Source organism: Portunus trituberculatus, chromosome 32, assembly GCF_017591435.1.
Source record: "Portunus trituberculatus isolate SZX2019 chromosome 32, ASM1759143v1, whole genome shotgun sequence".
NCBI classification, from domain to species: domain Eukaryota; kingdom Metazoa; phylum Arthropoda; class Malacostraca; order Decapoda; family Portunidae; genus Portunus; species Portunus trituberculatus.
The window spans coordinates 16,167,004-16,179,503 of record NC_059286.1 but is presented as its reverse complement, the minus strand read 5'-3'; positions in this window follow the sequence as shown (position 1 = coordinate 16,179,503).

Here is a 12,500-nt window from a genome sequence, read left to right as displayed (position 1 = left end):
ACATGAATATACAGCAAAGTATATAGACAAGCAGAAAGGTAGATAACCATACAATTAATTAATAGATGTAAAGCCAGATTAGGAAAGGGCAAGTACGTAGATAAGTTAGGTTAGCAGACAAGTAGATACAGGTAGATAGAGAGTACGACAGACAGATAGATATTTAGATACGACTAACAGTTACAGAGAGAGAGAGAGAGAGAGAGAGAGAGAGAGAGAGAGAGAGAGAGAGAGAGAGAGAGAGAGAGAGAGAGAGAGAGAGAGAGAGAGAGAGAGAGAGAGAGAGAGAGAGAGGCTAAAGTGGCGCGAGATATATTACTCAGTGTGGAGTGGTAATTTTTCCCTCAGTGCAGAACTAATTACATTCCCGTCCCTTCAAGCTCAAGTGGAAGAGATGATGTGGACACTTAGTGAGCGTGTGTTCGATTCCACCTCTCGTTTCACGTTATTAACCTCTTCCACCTCCACCTCACTGATTTTTCCTACCACACTTTTTTCCAATCTCTCTCTCTCTCTCTCTCTCTGTATGTCTGCATGTGAGTTATTGTGTTTTTATTGTGATTGTTTATATTCTGCCCTGAGTTTACTCATTATTTACTCTATCTGTGTCTTTGTTTATTTTGGAGTTTCATGTTCTATTTCTCTTATTCGCTTTTGTCTGTTTCTGTGAGTGATTGTATCTTAAGTGATTTTTTTTTTTTTGCCTTGAGTTTACTTATCAATTCTATCAAGTTTTTCCGTTTATTTTTAGTATTGTATGTTGTATTTTGTTCTTATTCGCTGTTATTTGCCTGTGTTCGTTTGTGTTAAGTTTTCTCTATAGTGATTGTTTACATTTTGACGAGTTTTTTTTGTTTATTCTATTCATGTATTTGTTTACTTTGGCGTTTCATGTTCTATTTCTCTTAGTCGCTTTTCTTTCGTGTGTTTGTGTGTATGTTATGTTTTCTTTATAGTGATTGTTCATATTTTGCCTTGAGTTGATTTATGTTGTTTAGTTGCATTTCTCTTATTCGCTTTTGTCTGTCTTTGGGCGAGTTTCCCCCCCCTTTTTTTTGCGTTTTTTTTTTATGATTGTTTATATTTGCCTCGAATTTATTCATGTTACTTATCTTATCGATGTCTTTGTTTAATTTCGCATCGTATGTTGTACAGTATGTCTCTATGCGTGTGTGAGTGATTGCACTTTTATACAAATTGTTTGTATTTGCCTCGAGTTTACTTATATTATTCATTGTATTCTTGTCTTTCTATTTATATTGGTGTTGTATATTGCATTTACCTTATTAATAATGTGTCTCATGAATTGTTAAGACAGTATATGTTTTATTATCCGTTTTCTTTTTTTATTAAATACTTTACATTTTTTTTCTCTTAATGAGCTGGAATAAGTAAGGAGACATACAAAATTAAATCAAATAAGAACATGACCAGGTATTCTGTTCCGGCAAGTAATATAAACCAGTGTCTCATCTTTGTGTCTTTGCTTCATTCAAGAGTCCATGTAGGAAAAAATAGAGCAAATCATAGGAAGGTGGAAAATTACAACCGGTTAATGTGTTCCGGATTATTTTGAGTCAGATTACCAATGTCTCTGCTCTATTTACCTTTAGTTCGTTCACGAAGAATGGAAAAAGGATAAATAATTGCACAGAACCAGGGAATGTGTTTTACAGGGCATTTTTAGCCTCGTCCTACTGTTTATTTCCTTTCAGTTCTCCTCATCATTACCTTGTTTGTTGCCTTGTACCCCCTGATGAGTAATAAAGGAAAACACAAGTGTTGAGTATTTTTGAGCTAGAAAAATTGATACCTTATTCCTCTGATTATTTCCCCTTTGCTCTCCCCATCACTGCTTAGTTTGCTGCCTTGTTTCCCCATAAAAAGAAATCAGATAATGTGTTACGTATTTTGAGCTGGAAAAAAAAAAAAACATATACCTTATTTTTCCGTTTGTTTCCACTGATTATTATTTGCCCGTTGTTCTACATATCACTGCTGAGTGTGTTGCCTTGTTTCCCATCATAAATACTAAAGGATTAAAAAAAAAAAAAATAAATAAATAAATAAAAATCAGATAATGTGATATGCTCGAGTATTTTTGTGCTGGAAAAACAAATATCTTATTCTTCTGTTTACTTCCTCTGATTATTTCCTCTTTGATGTGTTCATTACTGCTTAGTTTCGCTCCCTTGCTTCCCCCACTGAGAAATACTAGAGAGAAAAAAAAAAAAAAAAAAAAAAAAGCGAGTAGCTATTTTTTGAGCTGATAAAAAAAAAAAAAAAAAAAAAACGGATACCTTATTCCTGCTTCCACTGTTTATTTGCCCTTGGTTTTACTCATCACCGACTTTTGGTGCCTTGTTTCCCCGGACAAGTGCAGGAGAAGATTAAAAAAAAAAAAAAAAAAAAAAAAAAAAAAATTGCGAAAACTAATGCCTTATTCTTGTGCTTGTTTCTCTCTGATTATTTGCCCTTTGTTCTGTTCATCACCTAGTTTTTGCTGCCTCGTTTCCCTAACACGTAATAAAAAAAAAAAAAAAAAATAATAATAAAAGAAAGAAAAAAAAAAGCAGGTAATGTGTCCCACAGTATTTTTGAGCTGGGAAAAAAAATACATCGTTCTTTTGTTTCCCTGTGTTTATTTCCCCTTGTTCTGATCATCACCTAGTTTTCCTGCCTGGTTTCCCTGATAGGTACTAAAAAAAAGTCAGATAATTTGTTCGAGTATTTTTGAATTTGGAAAGAAATGTTGCCTCTTGCTTATGTTTCCCTCTGTCTATTTCCATTCGCTTCTGATCATCCCCTAGTTTCGCTACCTCGTTTCCCTGACAAGTACTATCGAAGAAAAAAAAAAAAATAAAATAAAATAAAAAATCAGATCTTGTGTTTCAAGTATTTTTGTGCTTGGAAAAAAATGTTGCCTCGTTCTTTTGTGTGTTTCCTCTGTTCATTTCTCTATTGTTCTGATCATTACCTAGTTTCCATGACAAGTACTGAAGAAAAAAAGTCAAATAATGTGTTCGAGTATTTTTTAATAGGAAAAAAAAAATCTTGCCTCTCTTGTTTTTCTCTTTTTCCATTCGTTTCTCATCATCACCTAGTTTCCCTTTCTCGTTTCCCTGACAAGTACTAAAGGAAAAGAAAAATTAGGTGTGTTCGAGTATTTTTAAGCGGGAAAATGTTGACTAGCTTTTCTGTGTATTTCCTCTGTTTATTTTCATTCGCTTCTGATCACTACCTAGTTTCCCTGTTTCGTTCCCCTGACAATTACTAAACAAGGTGGCGGAACACTGACAACACCGGAGCGACAGATACAGAACACGGTGCCAACAGGTGACCAACAATTTATTCTTGCCACACGAGCTACGACTCCTGTGCTTTGTAATGTCGGATAGCGCGGTGAAAAGGAGGAATTCACTGCTTCTGTCTTATGAATAAATGATACTCGTGTCTAAGAAGAATAAAACGGACTCAGATATCGGTGTTTTAAGAGTCATTATGGAGATTTATAAGGCGGTTGAGCTATTTAAGGATGTGAATGTTTGGAGGATACATAAGTAGTTGTGTTACATGTGTGGACTGTTAGGTGTTAGTATAATGGCTTCTTGCAGCTTCCTTTATTTCATTTTTTTTTTTTTATGTTAATCGGGAAAACCGGCCAAGGGCAACAAAACCGGAAAAAAAAAAATGTCCACTGGGGTGCCGGTCCCCGAACATGATCAAAAGAAATAGCCAAAAGAATGGGATAAATGTCTTGAAATCTCCCTCTTAGATGAGCTTAGGTTTTAAGTAAGTAGAAATACAGCAACAGGCAAAAAATTCTAGAGTTTACCAGATAAAAGGATGAACAATTGAGAGTACTGGTTAACTCTTGTTTTAGAGAGGTGAACAGAATAGGGGTGAGAGAAAGAAGAAAGTTTTGGTATCTGTTAACCGATTGTTGGATCACTATTACTAGATATGGCGAAAGAGCTTTTACATTTAGTTTTTTTTCTGTCTAAACGCGGAATGTTGATTTTTTCCCCTTTTTTAGAATATTTCCTTTACGGATTGTCATATTCTGTGGACATTCATTTTCTCTGCTGTCTTTTCTGACTGCCCTTGACCAGAAGCTCTACTGGCAGAAGAAATAATTAGGTCAAGGTCACAATATTGAGTACAAAGAAAAAAAAATCCTAACAACGCCCGTCCCTTAAAAAAAAAGAGAGAAAAACGGGGAAAAAAGTCAATCAAATTAGTTTCAGTTACACAATAATTACACAACCAAGCAGGAGTCTTTCGGTCAGCAGGATTATAACATTCCCAAAAGAGAATACCTATAACTTTTCCTTTCTATTTTTTCCTTTCCATTTTTCACGTAACCGTCTAAAATCTGCCTTCCTTTCGCTCCTTTTTCCATCACCTCTCACCCCTACCAACTGTCACAAGGCAAAGGTGAAGGAGGGGTGACACTGGCAGGTTGACGAGAAAGGGAAGGAAAGGAAAGAGGGGAAAAGAGGAAGATAGGGAAAGGAGAGAGAGGAAAGGAAGGAATGGGTAGAGAGGAGAGGGAGGGATGAAGGGAAGAGAAAAGACAGCAGGGAATGGGGAGAAAAATGGAGAGAGAGAGAGAGAGAGAGAGAGAGAGAGAGAGAGAGAGAGAGAGAGAGAGAGAGAGAGAGAGAGAGAGAGAGAGAGAGAGAGAGAGAGAGATAGGCAAGACAGAAGAGAATGGGGAGAAAAGGGAAAAAGGGAAGTAAAGGAAGGCGAAGAGAGAGAATGATAGGGAAAGACGAGGAAAGAAAAACAGGAAGTGAGAGAAGGAAACGGGAATTGGAAATTAGAGAAGAGAAGGGAATAGAAGGAGGGACTAGAGGAAGGGGCACGGAATGGAGAGAAGGGCAGGAAAAGTGAAAGGAGAGAAAAGAAGGGAATGGAAGAAAGTGGGAGGGGAGGAGTGGTAAAGGGTGGGGAATAGAGGAGAGGGAAGGGAAGGAGAACAGGAAGAAGAGACGGAGAATAGGAGAGGAAGGGAGGAGAGGGAAGGTAATAAAGGGGATATTTAAGAGAGAAGAGGGAGGGGAAGTAAAGGACGAGGAATAGAGGGGTGAGAGGATAGGAGGAGATGGACGGGGTGGAAAGACGGGAGAGGGGAGGAGAGTGGAGAAGACGGGGAGGGAACGGGAAGGGAAGCCGCGTGTCCTCCTCTCCCTCGGGTCATGAACTGACTGGCCACTCCAATGATTTAATTAACATGGGCGGCGTAACAAGCACCGGGTTCCCACAAGGCTCGGCGCCGCGCGGGAAGGAGGTAAGAGACAAGAATATTAACGTGCACCAGGACGGTTTTCACGACTATCAGCGGTAAGAAAAAGGTTGCGTTGTGTGATTAAGTTTTTTTTTCCGTTCTTTGTTTTGTCTTGCTTTTCTATTCATGCTTTTTTTTTCTGTATTCTTTATGGGTATGTTTTCTATCTTTTTTTTTTCTTTTCTCTTATTTTTCTGTATTTTCATTAGTATTTTTTTTCTTGTTTTGGTTTGCTTTCCTATTCATCTTATTTTTTTCTGTATTGTTTTTAAATGATTTTTTTTCTCTATTTTAAATTTTCTGTATTTTCATAGGAACTTTTTTTTTCCCATCCACATTCATTTTTCTGATATTGTTTCAATTTCTTCTTTATCTACGTTCATTTATCTGTATTGTTTCTTTCATTATTAGCAATGTTTCAGTTTTTTTCAGTTATTTAGGTGAGAATAAGGTGGAATATTTACGATGTCTATTTTCTTTAGTCAACGTTTATTTTCATGTACACTTTTTTTTTTTCATTTGCATTATTTTATTTTTATTTATTTTTACTTCAGCGAGATCATGCGAGTACTTTTATTTCTTTACCATGTTCATTTTGTTGTATTCTTGTATTACTTGCGTTGCTTTAGCGATACCTTTTTTTTTTAGTTGATTTAAATAAAACTAATGAGAAATATTTACAGTGATGCGTATTGGTGCTCGGGATTACACAGAATGAAAAGTAATCCTTTGTATAATTGTGTACATATTTTTATTATTTATGCATTCGTTTCTCATATTTTTATTCATTTTTCCATGTTATCAGTACGTTCTATTTAAATCGTTCATGTCAATCTTTCATTAATTTTAGTTTCTTTTAATCTATTTTTTTTTCTTTGTAGATTATTACTTCTATTCATATATGTTTTTTTTCCTCCTGATACCTGAAGCCACCTTGAAGTTCACCCAATCTCTGTCTTACTTCTCATTCCGTGATTTCTGAACAAATAGAGCAAGATAACATATCCTTCTCCTTCTGCTTCTCTCTATATCATCTCCTCGTTTACCTCTTCCTCTTCCTCCTCCTCCTTCTCTACTTCCCTTGGTGTTTCTTTATTCATCGTCTCCTCTTCAGTTTTCTCAGCAACATTCTCATTTTGCATTATCAGATACGAGAAAGATTCAGTATTACAACACTACAATAATGAACAAAACACCAAACTTCATCAGAAAAAAAAAAAAAAACGAAAAGAACGAAAGAAAGCGAGAAAAGAAGAAGAAGAAAAAGACACGGTGGATGAAGATAGCGGAGGCAGCGAATGTAGAGGAGGTAGTGGAGGTAGAGATGGTGGTGGTGGTGTCTAGCGGCCGGGGAATTGGGGGATAATGGTGGAGGTGGCAGTGGGGCGGGGGTGGTAGGGGAGGAGGGAGGTGCTGGGAGGATGGGTAAGGAAGGGGGTAGGGAAGGGTAGCGGGGAGCCTATATCGCGGAGGGGATAACGCGCCCCGTCCGTTGGTAAATAGGCGCTTTAGAGCTCCAATCCCCTACTCTAGGAAATTACAGGTCGGGAGGAAACAAAGCACGCAGTATAGGGTGGGGGGCAGGGTGGTAGGGCGAGCGGCTAGAGGGGAAGGCGGGTGGTGGTAGCAGGGGGTAAATGTTGCAATGATCGCTGCCTCGCTTCCCTAACCCGCCGCTAGAGGGCACTGCGTTTGTTCTTTAATCTTTTTTTCCCCTCTTTCTTTCCTTTTTCCTTTTTTGTCTGTATATATTTTCGTTCTTTTTTTAGTAAGTCTGTCTATCTGTCTCTGTCTATCTGTCTCTCTCTCTCTCTCTCTCTCTCTTTCTTCATCCCACTATCTCCTCTTTCACTCATCTCCTTTACATTTTTCTCCCCTTACTCTCATCTCCTCTTCCTTCCCCTCGTTCTCCTCCTTTCTCTGCACCTGCTACTCTATTCCACGCCCCCTCTCTCTCTCTCTCTCTCTCTCTCTCTCTCTCTCTCTCTCCGTATATATGTAGACAGACCAGATTACTTTAACTAGAAAGCAAAACACATGTGGACAATTCCACGGAACGGAAGGTGAAGAGGCAAAGGACGCACTGTTTCTCTTCTCCGCCCCCGTCACAACTTTGAAGTGAAGACAGATAGCAATTAGCATGGTGGTTTTGAGTGAATGGTGAAATGACAGTGTTTGTGTGTTTTTGCATAAAGTATGGTTAGGTGATAAGGTGGGTAGTTAGATGAGGGAGGAGGTAAAGGAGGCATTGAGGGAGGGTGTATGTCAGTGGATGGGTGAATGGGAAAGAAGGAAAGAGAAAAACTACATTATTATTCATAAGGAACTAATGTCAATATATGAGAGAGAGAGAGAGAGAGAGAGAGAGAGAGAGAGAGAGAGAGAGAGAGAGAGAGAGAGAGAGAGAGAGAGAGAGAATTAGACTAACCCTTCCCCAAGTATCCACTCTCACCCCCACACACACACCAATAAACACAGAGGAGAAGAGGAACAGTCATTGTCAAGGCAAGCCACAGAAGACCTCAATGAAAATCGTGAACACGGGACAAGCTATGTTGAAGGGGGGTATCTGAACTCTTTCCCCGCCCCCCTTTTATTTGCTTGTTTCCCCTCAGTGGAGCGTCCTTCTATTATTGAGCGGCTGCCCCTCGTGTATCGAAGGGCCCTCGAGGTGCAGAGAGTGGCTGAGTGGCTGACGGACAAATATAATAAAGCTTTACTGTGCTGTGTTCCTTCCTCGCTGGATGCACCCTTACCTTTGCTCAGCTTTTTTCTCTTATTCATACTCTTTCTGTTCCCCCTTCCTCCTCCTCCTCCTTCATGTGGTCTTCATTTCCTCCTCCTCCTCCTCCTCCTCCTCCTCCTCCTCCTCCTCGATGTATTTTTTTTCCATTTATTTATCTTCTTTTTATTCTTTTCATCCTTTGTACTTCCTCATTCCCCTTTTCTTCTTCGAACTTGTCTCCTTTCTCCTTTTCTTCCTCGACATCATTCTGAAGTTTGTTCTTATTCCTTCGTGTTCTTTTTTTCTCTTTTTCTCTTCCTCCGAACAGTCCATTACTCATTTTTTTTTATTTTTCCATCTTACGTTTATTCATATTCACTTTATTTTTCCCTGTCCTTGTCCTTGCTCTTATCTCTCTCTCTCTCTCTCTCTCTCTCTCTCTCTCAATGGCAAGCAATTCTCAAGATTTCATAATCATTTCCCAAAAATTAGCATCTAACTCTTATCAACTCAACACCTAAATAAATAACTCCCTAATTCAACAAACATTCAAAGAAACAACCAAAGAAATACTAAACACGAAAGAAATCAAGTCTACCACATCAAGAAGAAAAGCAAACCAAAACATCACAAAAAGGAAGAAAATACAGGGAAAAAATAACCTGTCCCGCCCCCACCTCCACCCCCCCCACATACAAAAAATATAGAAGGAAAAGATGGAAAAGGATTAAAAGAAAAAAAGTAAAGATAAGATAGAATGGGGGAAAAAAAACGGAGAAAAACGATCGACCCCCCCACCAAAAAAAGAAAGAAACACAAAAAAAGATCGATCCCTAAAATAAGAAAAGAAAACACAAACCACACAAAGACCAAAAAAAAAACTCACAAACCAAGCTAAAAAAAAAAACCTCCCCTTGCCCCTCCCCGACAAAAAAAAAAAAAAAAAAAAATCCTCGGCGTTTCCCTCATCCGGGCTCATCTTTAGGGGACGGAGAAAGCAGAATATCACGCTCTCAGAACCTTCCCGCGGGCGTAAAGCGACAATCACCTCACATTATGGCGGCTCTTCCCCTCCCGCCGCCATCTCGCTGGAAAAATTTACGGTTTTGGATATTTTAAAAGTGGCTGTTTGTGTCAAGCGGTAGGAGTAGGAGGAAGAGGAGGAGGAGGAGGAGGAGGAGGAGGAGGAGGAGGAGGAGGAGGAGGAGGAGGAGGAGGAGGAAATGTGAACGAAAAAAAGGAAAGAAGGGAATAAGGGGAAGGAAAGATTGGGGTCGAGGAGAGGAAGGGAAGGGGGTTAGAGAAGACACTGGAAGGTGATAGCTAGGGTAAGAATAAAGGAAGGAAATAGAGGGAAAGGGAAGAGAAAAAGACAAGATAGGAGAGAAAAGAAAGAGCTGAAGGAAAGGAGAGCTAATAAAAAAAAATCAAGAAAATAGTAAGTTAAGAAGAGAGAGAGAGAGAGAGAGAGAGAGAGAGAGAGAGAGAGAGAGAGAGAGAGAGAGAGAGAGAGAGAGAGAGAGAGAGAGAGAGAGAGAGAGAGACTTTACATAAAACATTAGTCAACCATGAAATTGTTGAACCAGACAGTGAATCAGGGAAAATGAAAAAAAAAAAAAAAAAAAAAAGAACGCACACAGCTTCAGATCTTCCTGTGTGTGTGTGTGTGTGTGTGTGTGTGTGTGTGTGTGTGTGTGTGTGTGTGTGTGTGTGTGTGTGTGTTTAGAAGTGTCTGCACGTGCTAACAAACAAACACACACAAGAGCTCTCCGCTTGATTCGCCTTTGGTGGGGGAGGAAGGTAGGGAGGGAGGGGGCGTCTGCGGGAAGGGGGAACGAATAAACTTTTTTTTTTATTCATTTTTTAGAATTCAACATCACTTAATAATGAATTACTCAAAAAATATAGAAGGCTTTTGATGCTGTTTTCACTCGCCTCACACGGACTTGGTAATGAGTCGCTGCAAAATGCATGAAAAATATTGGCATAGTGTACCATGATTAAGACTTCCCCCTCCCCCCACCTACGTTTTCTTTGAAGCCAAGGATGCGTGGCCACGAGTTGAGGACACGTTTCGGAGCGGCTTTTAAGCTTCATTCGTCTCAGCTTCACTATATTTTCCGTTCATAATAAGCTCTCACTTACCATTTTACAGATTTTTCACCATTTTACGGTCTTCCTTTGAAGTTTTGCGTTTCTAATCTGCTCATTAAGTGTCTCACAGCTTCACTCACCATACTATTCGTTCATGATCAACTGCATCCATTTATTCCACGTTTTTTCAACCTCCCATAAATTCCTTGAGTGTTTCGAAACTGCTCGTTAACTATCGTGAAACTTCATTAGTCTCAGCTTCACCATATTTTTCCATTATTGATCACTTCTCCCTCATTTCGTTCTTTTACTTTTCGCACCGTCTCGTTTCGAAGCAGCTCATTAATCACCTCGGAACTTGAAATAGGCTTCATTCACCATATCCTCCCACTCATGATCAATTCTCCTTTCCCATTCAAATGCTTCTTTTTCCGTCTTTCTTCGCAAATTCCTTTCAGTGTTGAGCGTTCGTGGGTATCGAAGTATAGCGCGTTCAATGGCAAATGAACCGCCAAGCCTTTGAGATTCGAGGCTTCATTTGTGCGACTGAAACAAACAATTCTGCACAACTGGCGTCATTGTACAGTTTTCCTTTTCATCCGCGGACTTGAAACTGATGCAGGAAGGAATAAAAAAGAGGGAAGGAAAAAGGGAAAGCGAAAAAAGCAAGAATTACCAGTTTTGATCTCAGGATTCAAACGAAACCTTTGTGATTGAAGCGAATGAGACGATCCATGAACCACGAACTGCGAACCACTCTGGCACGCGCTGCCTTTGTGTACTGCCTCAGGTGATGTGCTGACATGCCGTAACATCTGACGTCACCTGAACTACCACTCAACATCCCCTCAGACCAATACCTAACTATCACTACTATTATTACGGAACAACCAAACTATTAACAGTATTAATTACTACTGCTACTACTACGATTGAACAACCAAACTATTAACACTTACTATTACTCCTGCTGCTGTTGTTGTTCTTGCTACTACTACTACTACTAGTACTACTATTACTACTACTAAACAACCAAACTATTACTACTACTATGACTACTATTACTGCTGAACAATGAAATTATTGATACTACTACTACTATTACTACTGAAAAACCAAACTACTGTTAGTACAATCCGTTACCTAACAACTACCACTACCGTCACCAACACCATACGTAACTTCGACTACAACAATTACTACTACCACAGCCAAACTACTTAAATACTACATATACCACTTACCTCTACATAAACTAACACGCTTACCTGTATATTTTCTAGGTCACAGGAGGATACACTCATGGACTACCTCTATTAATATTACAACACGTGTCACAAGCCACACTTCATCAGGAGGACCAGAGGGACACTAACGCGCGGAAGGAACTCGTGAGTTTCTGAAGCAAGGTTCGTAACAGCTCGTGAAGGTTCGTGACGCGTGATTCGAAGCTTTGGTGCAGACGAGAGAGAGAGAGAGAGAGAGAGAGAGAGAGAGAGAGAGAGAGATTTTTGCCATTTACATTAATATTACAAAAAAAGAATGTCATTTACATTGATATTACAAACAATAATACAATACGTACAAAGAAAAAATCACACACACACACACACACACACACACACACACACACACACACGTTCGCACGCGAGTGCAAAAAAAAAAAAACACGCTCTCTCATACAGTTACACGTCTTTGTTTCTTATACTTGGCGACATGTCAATGCTGAAAAACAATAGACGAAAAGAAAAGAAAAAGGTTTATCCCATCCCCACTCTCTCTCTCTCTCTCTCTCTCTCTCTCTCTTCACCCCAGCATGCCTTCATAAGCTGCTAAAAAATGTATAAAGCTTTCAATTCAACTACGAAACACACTTTTTTCCCCCTTTATTTATTTATGTGGCTGTTCATTTACTTTTCAGCGGCAAAGAGGACCACAGGCTTGGAGAGAGAGAGAGAGAGAGAGAGAGAGAGAGAGAGAGAGAGAGAGAGAGAGAGAGAGAGAGTGTGTGTGTGTGTGTGTGTGTGTGTGTGTGTGTGTGTGTGTGTGTGTGTGTGTGTGTGTACAGTGTTGCGTTCTTCCCTCCTTTCCCTTTCTCCCACGCTCCCCCACCCCCTATTTCTCTCTCTCTCTCTCTCTCTCTCTCTCTCTCTCTCTCTCTCTCTCTCTCTCTAGCTTGCGGTCCTCTTTTTCTCTCCTTCCCTCTACGGTACACTCTCTTTTCTACTCTCCTGAACAGATTCTTTTTCCGAATCTAATCTTTTCTTTATCTTTTCTAATTTCCCCCTTTCTCTTCCACTTGTCTCCCTTTTCCTTTCCTCTTTTTTTAAATTTTTCTTCCACTTCAGTCTCTCTTCCCCAAAAAATCTCTACTCCAACTTTTCACCATTT